This window comes from Falco naumanni, chromosome 7, assembly GCF_017639655.2.
Source record: "Falco naumanni isolate bFalNau1 chromosome 7, bFalNau1.pat, whole genome shotgun sequence".
Lineage (NCBI taxonomy): Eukaryota > Metazoa > Chordata > Aves > Falconiformes > Falconidae > Falco > Falco naumanni.
The window spans coordinates 1857879-1871688 of NC_054060.1; the positions used below are offsets into that span (position 1 = coordinate 1857879).

At 49.3% G+C, this 13810-nt stretch overlaps 1 long non-coding RNA gene across 2 annotated transcripts in view; it reads left to right on the plus strand.

The window, feature by feature from the left end:
- The first annotated feature begins 4601 nt into the window (after nucleotides 1-4601).
- The window catches only part of LOC121091760, a 42086-nt gene continuing 32877 nt past the window's right edge, over nucleotides 4602-13810 (plus strand). Inside the window, exons 1-4 of one of the 2 annotated variants that reach the window (XR_005829033.1) lie at nucleotides 4602-5319; nucleotides 5776-7395; nucleotides 7911-8050; nucleotides 12457-12602. This is a non-coding gene — a long non-coding RNA (uncharacterized LOC121091760). Of the gene's footprint in view, nucleotides 5320-5775; nucleotides 7396-7910; nucleotides 8051-12103; nucleotides 12603-13810 lie in introns of those variants that run through there. The other variant, XR_005829032.1, reaches the window with a different exon arrangement.

Genomic DNA, 13810 nt, shown 5'->3' on the forward strand with positions numbered 1-13810 from the left:
CACTTTTCCAATTGAACCAAAATGCTTGGAGCTGAGAAAACTGAGCACAAAACAAGTTCAGGAAGAAACCCAATTATTTTCCCACCCAAAATACATATCTCTGGATAATGCTAATTGCACATCTCTGAAAAATGTTAATTGCACACAACCTCTGTGAAGACATATGTAGTTAATAATACCTTGGTCTTCAAATATCCTCTTCGGAACTCATGAATATAACTAAAATGCATCATTTTTGTCCCTTTAAACACTCCCTGCTTTATCACGAGGCTAATGAGCGTGGTGGGGGGCGGAGAAGCTGGTTTCCAGCAGGCGATGTAGGTCGTGCTCCAGTTTTTCTTTCTCCAGTAAGCAGCTGTGGGACCTTCTTCCTTCCAAACCTATTCAGTCCCCGACCCAGGGATGCAGCACCGTGCCTGATGGCACTGAGCAGCGGCAGCATGAACTGGAGAAGCGGTGGAGCTCACGGAACCTTCCTCAGCCCATGGCTGTAGATATTTGTGCTGTCCAGAGAACAGGCTTGGAGGGCTTGGCCACGAGCACTGGCTTTTGGGCCATGAGTGCTGGCTTTTGGGCAGATATGGCAATGGGTTGGGGTATGGGTGCCTCTCTTGGGGGCTGCTTCCTTGGGAGTTCTGCAGAGGGGTAAGACCAGCATGCTGGCCATCTGGGTGGCTTCTGGTGTTTGCCCCACATGCGTGACTCCAAATTGAGATCTTTGCTTTTCTAGATGGTCTTGAGGACCTTCCAGAAATTTAATTTCTCCACTCCTGTGCTCTCCACCTCACTTCTCTTTGTGTCCCCACACTCCCAGGGATGCTCGGGGACGTCCCTCACCACCACTGTGGTCTCTGCCTGGCTGCGTGAACCCTGCATGACAGTCCTGGGGGGGATGTACGGCTCATATATGGGAATCTGGCTGTCTCCGAGACTGGTAAATATAGCTGCAGCGGGAGCATGTCTGCATGCGTGTGACAGTCTGTGCAGCCAAGCTCTATTTTTAGGAGTGCTGGCAAAGGACACACACACACACACGGATCTAATCACAGCTTCTCCCAGGCAAATGTTCCCTTTCTCTGGGTTTCAAGCCATGCTTATCAATTTTCTCTGCATTGTTTCCGTCCCTTCTTCTGCGACATGTCAGTCTGCTGTGGGGAGGAGGGAGAAAATGAGCTGTGATGGGAAAGAAAGTTGGGAGTGGGAGATGCCTGAGTGGGAGCAGGGTCTGCCTCCCAGACTGGGTGATGCTTTTCCAGCTAACAGCCCATCCTCATGGGTGGGCTCGGGGGATGCTCCATGGGCTGGGTATCCACTGGGACAGCTTGTGGTTTGGGGGAGCTAGATGGAAAGGTGGGGAGTGCTGAGATGTCCCCCAGACACCTAGTTTTGCTTTGTAGGATGATGGAGGGATGGGTGCAGGGAGGAATGCTGGAGGCTGAGTGATTAAAACCAACCATCCTCCAGGCTGTGATTTAGTGCCGTTGGCAGGAAGGGGCTGTTAATTTATTAAGACTTGCAAGATGTCCAGCTTTTTTTTTTGGTATGTTTTCCTCTTGGCATGGCTCTCCAGGGAGGGATGACATTGGTGACAGGTTGGTAGCGTGGTCATTGGAGGTCCTGGTGGGTATCCAGCCTCAGGTGTGTTCTAGGCTGGACAACCCCAAAATCTCACAGTGCCAGCAGCTTTCCCCAGCCGTGCTGCTCACAGCTCCCCTCAGAACAAATATTCTGATTTATTCAATTCACCTCGAGGGCCAGGGAAGCCACATGTGGTTGAATTTCACAGGGTGACGACCTCCAGCAGACCCATGTCTGGGGGGTGATAGCGCCTGTGCCAGCTCCAAGGCATAAATATTTCTATAGGTGATGCTCCTCGGCCAAAAGAAGTATATTTTTCCTCCGGCCAATTTGCAGGCGGTGGCAAGACAAGCTTCTCAGGGTCTCTCCCTGACTCATTAAGTGGTCAGAAGCAATTAATTTAACCCCTCACTTTCTCCATTTGGAAAGACAAGGGATTATTAATTGCCCTTGGAGGTGGCAAAGATGGATGAAGCCAGTTAACGCTTGCCCTGAGCTTTCAGTACAGTTTCTGTTTGCTTCAGATAATGAAACTAAACCAGTTTGATCCCCCAAACTTAGCAGAAATCCTGGTGGTTTTAGCTAAAATTCTCCTTATCCAGCACTAAGAGCAAGTAAAAATTCCTTGTGGTCTAAGCAGGACTGTGGTGTGGAGTCCGACATTTTTAATCTATTTTTTTTTTATTTGAGGGGTGGGGGAGCAAAACCTGCTTTTCTCAGAGCTGGTTGCAATATAGACTTTTTTTTAGTTCAGTGGCATAAAGATATAAAGAATATTCTGAAGCAGAATTAACATTATTTTGTTAAAATTCTTGGTGAACAAGACCACTGAAATTGTCCTAGTTGATATGCTGTTTGCATTGACGGGACTTCAATTTCTAATGTTCAAATGAAAAGTTTGAAACTGTTTTTTCAAGCAGAAAGCCATCCTAAAAAAAATAATAAAATGCCTAAATAGGCCCTATTTTTTTGTTTTGTTTGAAATTTAGCAGAAAAAGGCAAACTGGGTGTTTGCGAGGAAGTTGGGTCAATAAATCTCCTATTTTTTTTTTTTTTTTTTTTTTTTTTTCCCCGCGAAAAAGGATGGTGGCGGTGGCCAGCCTGGACAAGCCATTTCTAAATCCAAGCTCAAACCAAAAAAAGCCATCACAGGAGATAGCAGGGAAGAAAATGGCTCTAGGCAGAGATGCCACCTGAAGGCCCTGTCCCTGCCAGCCCTCCCTCCTCCAGCTGATGTGACAAAACTCCAAAGAAATATATTTTCTAAATGGGCTATTTGCTTTCCTTTACCATTTGCCATAAACACAGCTTTTTGTCTCATAGCAAAGATGCACTCTTGCTTTTATAAGCCCGTCTTAAGCACCACTTCTTACATCAATGGCTTTAAATGAAAAAAAGAAAGCTCTTTTGAATACAAATGTGGCATTTACTTCCTTAATGCCTCTCTTGCGCTAAGCTACCTTCAAACCCATCAGAGACACTTTAATATATTGAACAGAACTCCCCTCATTTTGATGCTAATGCAGCATTTCATGCAGATAATGTGCTTGAATCATGCACTGAAATACATTAAAGGTGAAATCTAGAGCTTCAAGGAACCGCTGGTGGCTCAGCTTTCTCCTCCTTCCCCATTTGCATCTGCAAGCCAGGTCTTGCCAAGCTCCCTGGCAGGTCCAAGGTTGAGCTTGTCCTATATAACTTGGTTTGTCTTTTAATTTAATTTAAAAGAAAACCCAAATCACCTGATTTTTCATACCATTTCATTGCAATGGGATGTTCACTTGTGGGACTCCTTGCTGCAGGATGTTCCGGAGGACAAAATGGTCTTTGCCAGCTTGTGAGAAGAGGTTTCAGGGGGCTTTTAAGCACTGTCTGTGTTCAGCCTCTGGCATCCCTGTGCCCAGGGCATGCTAAAAGCCAGAAATGAGTGTCCAAATCCAGGAAGAACATCTCTGCACACTTGTTTTGCTGCTTGCAAGCTTCCACATCTCCTCTTGGTCTTCTTTGGAGGTGGGAATTACTGATCCCACCTGGAAGTTTTATAACATTCCTGTTCTCATAATGCTTGATACCATCAGCTGGGTGTCCTCTGGTGATGGGAGAGTGCTGGATGCTTCCATTCACTGTCCGGAGTAAAAATTAATAATAAGCTCCAAATCTGGGTCAATGTGAACTGAATCTTTTTTTGGGGAAAAAACATTTTTTAGAGTTTACATTTTGGGTCAGCAGGTGTCAGAGGACCTGACAAGAAACTCTTTGTTTAAAAGAAATTAATTTATTTGTGGAAACCTCATTTTGTTTTGAAGAAATCAAAGGCAGGCACATCAAGGTTTGGAAAGACTTTCAACTGTGCTTTTCTGTGAGTGTTATTAAAAAAAAAAAGTCTGTTTTCTGCTGAAACTCCTGTGATCTGGGTCTGCGAGTGCCTGTGGGCCCCAGAGGAGCTGTTTCACCCTAGGTGGGACATACTTGTGTCCAGCATTTACTGCCCTCAGCATGGTGCAGCGGCTGAATAATCCCCTGCAAAGCTGCTTCCAGGTGCAAAGGAGAGCAGGTGGAGGCTCTTCGCTCCACTCTTGCAAATTAGGTTCATTCCTCTTAATGCCACTCACTAATGAGCAGCTATCCTTTCAGCAAAGCCCGAGGAGGGGCAAGGGGGGGGGCTGTTAGCTGTACTACCCGCCCTGTGGAGCAGCTTGGTGTCTTCTACTTGCATGGGAGAAAAAAAATGTCCCTGCAGAGAGCTTCATCCCTGGGGCTTTTTTTACTGTTTTCAGCCTCAGGAGGTGGGATAGTCCCTTTTCCCATCCCCCCAAGGATGCCATTGTATGCTTGGTGGTGTATTAATCTCAAGCTTCTGTTGCTGTTCAGATGATGACCCTTGTGCAGGCGTTCCTGGATGAACACACTTGCTACTCCATCACTTTGACCATGCTAAGGTGAGACCGACCCAATTTACTGGAGGGTTGGGCTGGATGCGACAACCCTGATGCAATAAGGATGGGACCCTCTCTGTGTGGGTAACTCTGGTGTCCAAACTTAATAGTCTGGAAGGAACGTGGGTCTGGGGGAGACCCAGGTGCAGATCCTGGTGATGATGTGACCACTGTGAATGTGACTTCTGGGAAATCTAAAGAAGCAGGGAGGGGAAATGAAACCTCTTTCACCACTAGTATGCTCAATCCACTTTGCTTCATGGAAATCATCTTCTTAAAGCAGCTCTGTCCTTGCTGCAGCCCAGTCTTGGAGGCTTTCCAGCAGCTCCAAGAAGAGGCAGGGTCCCTGGTCAACAAGATTAAGCTGGAGGTGGAGCTGTGCAGCTCTGCTTGTCTTCCTGCCTAAAGATGGCTCAGTCCAGGTGACACGACCCTTGCCAGAGCATCCCATGGCCCTTTCCTTGCTGGCAGTACCATCTCTGCCAGCCCAAAGTCCACTGGTAAGGGTGCAGGGCCACCAGCCCCGAGACTGGGACCAGATCTTTGCTTGGGTTGAAAACGCCCTTGTCAAAACCCCACAGGTATCTATCCTGGTCTGAACCTTCCTCTGGCCACAGACCCATCTCCCCCATTAGGATAACTGCCACTCAGATTTCAGTAGCAGGTTTCTTCCCAAAGGGATTCCTGGATCACTTCAGCTGCTGCTGCTGAACCGTGGCCACCAGTGAGGCTGGGTGCCCGTCCCTCATCCTCCCTTGCTGGCAGTCAGGGCAGGGGGATGCTGCTCAACACATCCCTGGGCAAGGTAGGAAAGCATTGTGATGAATGACTCAGAAGTGTGGGAAAGGAGATAATTTGGAAGGAAAACCATGGGAAAATGTGGATGAAAGCGTGGGGATGGTCTCCATTGCTGGGTTGCTAGGCAGGGCCTGGGGTGATGTGTGAGTGGAGCACATCAAGAGGTCACCCCAGACCATGCCATGACTTTTCTCACATCAGTTCATTAAAAAGCTTCAGTCCTGGCGAAGGTGTGGTACAGCCTCCTGGGTCTCAGTTGGAGTGGGCATGGCAGAGGCAGCCCAAAAGGGAGGGGGGTCACTAGGTCTGGCTGTCCCCAGCTTCAGCAGGTCTAGGGAGATGATGGGTATATATCAGTGGAGCTGGTGTTTAATGTTTCCCCCCAAGCCAGCTCTCCCAGGCTGATGCATTTTCTGTGCCATGGATCTGCTTCGTGTCCCTGCTTACAAGTGTCTTCTTGCAGGTGGTACCTCAGCTTGTGGCTGAGCATCTCTGGTCCATCCTGTCCTCCTGCCACTGATGCAGATGGGTACAAGCCGAATGCATGGAAGGAGCCTGGGCTGGACAGAGAGATGCAACCTGCCTTCCCAAACCTTCTCAAATGCAAAGGTCTGAGGGACGAGCCGCTCTGTTACTGCAGGAGGTGGAGGAGGGAGTGTGCAGCACTGAACAAATCCTTTCTGACAGCCGGGAAATGCCGTGGCCTTTGCGATGGAGCTGAGCTGACGGGCGGCACGACTCCCTGGGCAGGCTGAGCCTCCTCTTCCAGCGCTGCTCGGCGGGGACCGTGCCTGCAGTGGCATGATGCTTGGAGATGGAGTCAGCAAAGGCAGGCTTGGACCCCTTGGAGGGGGGCTTGGAACCCCTTGGAGCCCCCCTTGGATGGGGCTTGTACTTTTGCATACAGGGTGCAAACTACACCCATACCTTGTTGTCCCCTTTTCAAACCTTGTTGCTGCTTTTATCCCCTTTCCCCATTTGCTCAGTGCTGGACGTGGGTCTTGAGCCCCCCACTGCAGTGAGTTCAACCGGTGCTGGGTTCACACCTGCATCCCAGTGGACCTGCAGCAGTGCCTGCTGAGATGGACGGGGTTTTACATCAAAGTGGAGGAAATCTCAGGGCTTTTTTGAACACCAGTGAGATGCTGGGCAGCTGGAGAGCATTGCTTGCCATCCTCAGTCGCAATTTTCTTCAGCTTTCAAGTGTTTTCCTCTCCGTGAACCATCGTGTTCAAGCAGGATGGCATCAGCTGGGCACTGTGAGAGCCTCTCTGGGGCTGGGAGATCTTTCTTTTGCAAATGATGGGGTTTTAGGTGTTTCCCCTTCCCTGGGATGAGCTGAGCCCCTCTGCCCCATACCCAGAGCCTGCGGGGGCTGCACTTGCCGGGGCTTGTCCTCACCCCCACCAGCACCATCAGCCAAGCTCATTTCCCCAATTAAACATTATTAGTCTTTGAGCAAAAGGAGGAAGGAGGCGGCAAGGAGGGATTTTTATTGGGAAATCGTTTGTTCCTTAATTGAATTGCTCCCGTTAACAGAGGCGAGGAGAAAAGGAACAAAAAGCCAAACGGGAGGTAAAGGCGCTTAATTCACTTCTGCTCGAGAGGAGCTAATATTAATAAACTTCTGGATGAAAGGATTTGCAAGGGTTTGTTAGAGGGATTAACTCCAAAATGGTGATTAGATTTCCCGCAATAAACTCACCGATAAACAAGGGAGCTGGTGAGATGCAGATGTCGTCCCTGTGAGGGGTGAAGTCCCTCCCAGCTGCCAAGCCTCCAGTGGAGGAGTCGGTCCCTGCTCCAGGGCAGGGGCTTCCTCCAGGTTTACCCCAAAACCAAGCAGAGGTGATGTCCTGGGCCCTTCCCAAGGGGGCCTGGATGTTGCTCGGTGAGGATCCTGCAAACCTGAGCCTGGGTGGAGGTGGCACAATTTAGAAGAACCATATGGACCAAGGAGCAGGATCTGGGAGCCTCTTGGGTGCCCATCATCACAGTGGTCCCCCCAGCCAGGTCCCACCCCGGGGATGGATGCTCAGAAAAGCCTGTATGTGGCCATCCATGCAGCTTTTCCATGAGTATGGTAGGTGGGCACTGGTGTTTCAGGGGTGTGGGGAGCACTGGGTCCACCTTCCCCCTTGGGGAAGTGAAGGAGGAACTTCTGAGATCTTTCACTTTGCCTTTTTGTTTTCTTTTTAATGAAATATCTTTGTTTCCGGCATCCTGGCATGCTGCTAATTAAAAAAACCAAAACAACTGGTTTGACTTTTGCCTTTTAAATTTTGGTGTTTTTTTTTTTAATTTAAAAATGGATCTAGATAGAGGATATAAAAGCCTGAAACAACACATGCCATGCTGGGGCAAAAAGCACACGTTGTTCCAAGGCAAAGAAAATATCTCTGCTTGTCCTCAAACCATTTTTTTTTTCTCTTTGATTTTGCTGAAGCTTTCTACAAAAGTTTCTGTTTTGCACTAACCTAAATATTTTTTTTCTCAAGTTTTTGCTTTGTTCCCTGAATTAACTCTCCACGCTGTTACCTGCTCCATGTAGGGGCAGACACAGACCTTCACTGGTACTTTCTCTCTTTTGTCACCCAGCTGAAGAACATGAAGAACAACTGTGCATCCCACCATGCTGCATGTTCAAACCCTGCTCTTCAAGCTCCCACTATCCATCCATCGTCGGCATCAGAGCCACTGCAAGCCATAGGAGCACCTAGGAGGCTATGTCTGCTGAGGTAGGTCTGTGCAGAGTCCCACACCATGCTCTTGCAAGGACCAAGCAAGGGGAAATAGACTCTGAAACTCAACCAGGGTTGCTGGGGTTGAAGGAATGGCTTGTTTGCTGCCAGTGGTTGCAATCAGGTTGCTCTGCTGATGCTGGACCGGTGTGAGACCTTCTCTGGTTCGTGATGGGCTCTTGAGAACAGAAAATCTGGCCGGTGAAGGAAGAAAGAACTAAAAGCTGGTTCAGAGGTTGATGCTGGCTGCATGTTGATGGTCTTCAAAGCACTGCTTGCATCGTACAATGATTGAGCATCCTTTAGCACGTGGAGGCACCCAGCCGTGCAAGCACTTTGGAAACAGCAGGCTAACCATTTTTTCCCCCATAACAGAGTGAAAAATTAATGCTGTCCCCATTTCTCAGATAGAAAACAGGACCCAGAGTAGTCCAGACCACCCAACACTAAGATGCCCAAATCCGCTGCTGTGGTACCCAGCCCTGGAGAGGCCCATCAGAGCAAATCTGGTTGCAGCTGAACAGCTACGTCCCAGCATCAATGGGCAGGCAGAGCTGTTTTGATTTCATTATGCACACATGTTTCCTTAAAGTGGAATATTTAAAAAGGGAAGGGGAAAAAAAAAAAAAAATCGTTCAGAGGGTCGTCACACTCCAGGCATCAACTTTTATCTGTTTCAAATGATTATGATCAGATAAGAATGCCATCCGAGGTAGGGCTGCTAGGGTACCTACCTTACCCCCTAATTCCTGCTCTTGACAGTCTGAGCTTAAAATCTGCACTGAGCTTATGAAAAAGTAAACAAAAAAAGTCAAAACCAGCAAAAATGTGCTTGGAGGGAGCTGGGGGTGCTTGGGCAGGGCTGAGATGACAAATGCAAGAAAGGGATTTAGGGATTTGGTCCTTGCTCTGTCCTGGGGATTGGAGGACTTCAGGGAGGGTATCAGCGATGACACAGGAATGAGATTAAGCTGGAGAAACGTGACTGAGAGTGCATGGGTTTTGCTGTTCCTCTTTTCTTTGGTGCATTCTGGGTTTATTCATAATTTTAATACTTTCAAACCACCCAGAACAACACATTTTGGTGTTGTTTTCTTAGGGCAGAGCAGAAACCTTAGCCTTCTGGGCTGGGAAGGTGTCCCCATCTCCTGTCTGAATATTCATCATTCCCAGCTTTATCCAACAGGACAAACCTGCTTTCTCCTCCATAGCCTGCCCTCTCTCATCCCTCCCCTTCTCCTTGCTCTGGCCATCCTCAGGGCTTGGGAAGCCTGGGGAAGGAGAGTCCTGGCAGTCAGAATGGTTTAGAGCTGATGAGGCCCTTTGGGCAGCCACACCTGGAGGCTCCTGAGGGGGATGCAAGGGTGGTATGGTCACCCTTGTGACCCTGGAAATGGATCCTTGTGCATCCCTGGAAATAGGTGGCTGCTGACTCTGGGGATGTGGTGACTCACAGACTGGCAACCAGTGACTCACGGGCAGGTGCTGTGGGATCGTCCATAAGAATTGGCCTCAATTTGCTCCAGCAAGGATGGGGAGGCTGGAGGGAAGGTAGTGCCCCCACAGTCAGCTCTAATTGCAGCCACGGCCCCCCTCGTGTGCTCACCGGTACCCCTTACACATCCTCGGAGATCCCAAATGGGCAGCACAGCATCCTGACCCATGGTGTTTGCAGGACATCCCCAGCAGCTCCCGCCAGCACTGTGCCCTCCTCTTGTACCCAAGGTGTCCCCATCTGCCACCCACCTTTTGTCCCCAGCCTGTATGGCTTTGAGGAGAGGGGATCTGGTCCCCTCCTGGGCTCCCCCAAGGATGCTGCCCTCTCCCAGCATCCTGGACCTCCTTGGCTCAACAATCCCTGGTCCATGGGGCCGAAGGAGTTCCCTTTCCAAGGCTCCTTTCTCCCCAGAGGGTTATTTAAATCCTCTCCATGTGCTAAAGTGATGCTGCTGAATGACAAGAACACACCATGGGATGAAGGCAAGGGTATAGCACGTGTTTCTCCATCCCAGAGCAGGGAGGACGGAGGGTTATTGCTACCTCAAACCTGCAGCAATGCTGGAGCCTGCTTTTGCCAAGCAACCTTGAGACTATTTTTTTTATTAGATCATCAGGTCAGCTGATAAAGATAACTTGACTTAATGCACTTTGACTTCTGTGAGGCATTTGACTTAATCGTGCATCCCAGTCTGATAAAAATCCAGCACTGCACCAGCCCTGCGCAGCCTGTGTTAAATGGTTTAAAAGCCGGTTAATGGAGAGATCGTCAGCGTTGCTCTTCTTGCTCTTTGCTATATTTGTCACTGAGCTGAAAAACGATATAAAATAAGTGCTGGACATATTTGCAGATGCTGAAATGTGGTGAAGCAGAAAGGGGAAGCAAATAACCCGTTAAATAGGGATGGCCCCAGTGGTGTGGAGAGCTGGGGCTTTGCCGAAATCCATCTGCTGTTGAACTACCGAGGCAGCCCCGGGGATGCTGAGGACAAACAGGAGAGGATGTGACATCTGTGTCCCCAGGGAAGAGCCTCGGTGGGGGGGATTAGTCAGGCTGGAGGTGCTCACAGGGAGGGGAAGGGGATATCTCAAAGCAGATGGTCTTCAGTCAGGACCAGCACCAACACATCATGTCCCCAGCATCTATACCTGTTATTGGTGCTGGTGGGGAAACTGAGGCACAGGGCAGCCCCGCAGCATAAGGACTGCATGGAGATGGTTTCTCCATCCCCAAATCATGTAATAACTCTACTTTTTATTTTTTTTGGAGTGTGGATCTAGGGCTGCCCCTGGGGCTGAGCTTTCCATGTCCCTGCACAGCTGCGGATGCTGAAGCCAAGTGCTCTCTCTGATACTCTGCTTCTCTTGTTTCCTGACCCTGCCACCCTGAATTGTTGGAAAAATGCCTCTTAATTGCTAGACACTCACTTCTCTGCTAATTAACCACCTTGCAGGCATTTAGTAAATGATGCTCTTTGTTCATAATTACCAGGAAAAGGTGATTCCTACCTCCCAGAAGCAAACTCATTTTCACCTACTGGGAAACATATTTTCTTTTCTTCTTTTAAATTTGGTGGGCTGAGAGAGCTGCGTGTTTTACGGAGAGGCAGGCCTGGCTCCGGAGGGTAGTTTGATCCTGCAAAGTGCTGTGTAGGGATTCGAGGGGAGTTGTTTGCTTTTCTCCAGTCCCTTCAGAGAGCCTTGGAGCCAGCCCAAGGGCTCCATTAGCTTTGGCTCTAAGTCTGCCCAAGGACCCTAGCTGGGCATTTCACCTGGTTTCATCGTGCAGCATCTCCATTTAATTTTATTTAGGTCCCCTCTTGTGTTTTAAGGTTTATTTTGGTGTGTGTAGAGGCAGGCATCATTCCCCTGGTATGGTTCCTGCTTAGCTGAGCTCCTGTATCAACAACTCCCTCCATTGCTTGCACCATTGCAGCAGAAGGGGAAACTGAAGCATGAGGCCAGGAGCACCTCGGTCACCACGGAGGTCGGGTGGCACCTGGTCTGTGCTGTCTCAGACATCCCAGTGGGAACAACCCAGCCCTGACACTGGGGACGGTCCAGCCCCAGGGCTCCACTCCCCCAAAGGGGTGTGAAAGCCCCAGGGTCTAGCGGGACAGGCGATCCAGCGCTGGAAATCGCATGGACCCAACACAATTCATTTCACTTGTGGTCCCTTGCAGCAGCTTGCTTCGGCACAGAACCACCAGCCCCGTTTCCGACCCAGCTGTCACATCACTGTTTGATATTCCCCATGAAAAACCCGGCAGCGAAGCCAAGAAGTTATTTCCCCTCTGCAAAATTGCCCAGGGAAGAGCCAAGTTCAGCTTTTCTATAAATAGCCCTGGCCACAGTCATGGTGTTGTCACACCGGCTCCTGTGCCGAGTCGTGGCCTCTGCCCTGAGCCCGGCTTTGCTAACTCAGCACCACATTGCTAATTCAGCACTGATTTGCTAACTCAGCACCGCCAGAGCGCGTGGTGTTGACCCTTGACTTGGAATGGTGTTGACCCTTGGCTTGGAACGCCGGGCCAGCCTGGTCAGCTGCCCAACGCAGGCATTTGCACTGTTGCAGCCAGCGGCCGTCAACTCCTCATCAGGCCTGGTGAGTGAGGTATTTCCAGTGATCCAGAAAGAAAACTTCCCTTTTCCTTGCAGTCTTTGCACAGTATTTGCATGGAACACTGAATTTTAGAGTGCTTTTCCGCTCAGGGAAAGCAAAGTGCTGGGGACCAGCTCCTTGCAGCAGCACCCTCCACGAGGAGCAGCATCCTTGGTACTGGAGAAGGTGAAATAGGTACAGTTAAACACAGCCAGCCACGAAGCCCTTGCAAATGCCAAGTGTGGACTTCAGGCTCTGTCGCGTGATGTTATCCAGCCCAACCCGCACCCTGTGGCCCTTGCAGAGCACCCCCTGATTCGGCTCCATCACCCACCGGCTCTGGGGACTGACCGCTTCCCAGGAGGGAAGGCTGATGGGAGAGGCTGTAACTTCACTGGTGCTCTCCCAGCTGATCTTCAAAAGCGCTTTGAAGTTGGGGGAATCGGTGAGGTGGGGTCTTTCTTTCTTCCTTTCTTTCCTTTCTTTCCTTTCTTTCCTTTCTTTCCTTTCTTTCCTTTCTTTCCTTTCTTTCCTTTCTTTCCTTTCTTTCCTTTCTTTCCTTTCTTTCCTTTCTTTCCTTTCTTTCCTTTCTTTCCTTGGTACTAAACTTTAGAACTTCGGATTTTAATGAGGAAGGAGCTCTGTGTCATTCATCAAATGCTGCCAGCCATTAGAACTCAGGAGCAACAGCTGAACAAATAAGCAGGGATATTGAAAGGACAGAAAAAAAGGAAAAAAATTCCATCAGATGAGAACTGAAATGTCTCAGGGGAACCCCTGGTGAAACTGTCCGATCCCCACGTGAGATGTCCCATTGCATGGGGACATGGGGACATGCCTGCTTTGCCAGGCCAAGGACACCCAGCAAGGTGGTGGCAAAGCCTTTGCCAGTGCTAGGAGGTTGCAAAAAACCTATATAATATTTTAAATACATTTTTTTCATATTTAGATTTTGGTCTAGAAAGAGAAATGTTGCTCATCAGACACTTCCAGTGGTTCCTTGGGTATAACTCGTGGCTTTTTCCCCTGTGAAAGGACCCAAATATAACCAAGGATCTGTTTAAATTACAGGCAGGACAAAACATAGGAAGTTCTCTGAGTTAATAATAACCATAATATGGATATTACTCTCCAGGCTTTGTCATGCAACGGCTTGTATTATTAAGTTCTTCACACCCTGGGCTGGTTTTATTCTGTAAATTCGGTGCTGAGGCTGACAGGCAGCTTGGAGATGAGCGTCTTCCCTAAGGTCTGCTCACGGCGAGGGCTTGGAGGGTCCCCCCAGGCTCAAACAATGTGTTTTTGGTAGCCAGCACCCAAAAATGGAAATAATATTAACCCTGAAGATACGTGCTGGTCTGTCCCCAGTGAGGTGATGGGAGCAGGGGCTGCTTAGTGGCTTTTTTGGGGGAGTTCTGGAAGAAATAGGGTGCTCTGCATACATCCGTCTGTCCCATCCTCCCATCTGGGAGGTTATTCAGCTGCCTGATTTTAATCAAATTTAGGAGAGAAGCTGGTATCTCAGGGAGAAATGGCTCTTGGGTGCTGCTTATTCACAGCAGGATGGCTCCAAAGGAAGAAATTTCGGGGAGGGGTGGTGCCCAAAATGATGCACCTGAGCCTTTTCCACATGGATTCAGGGCTGGTACAGGCTCTTG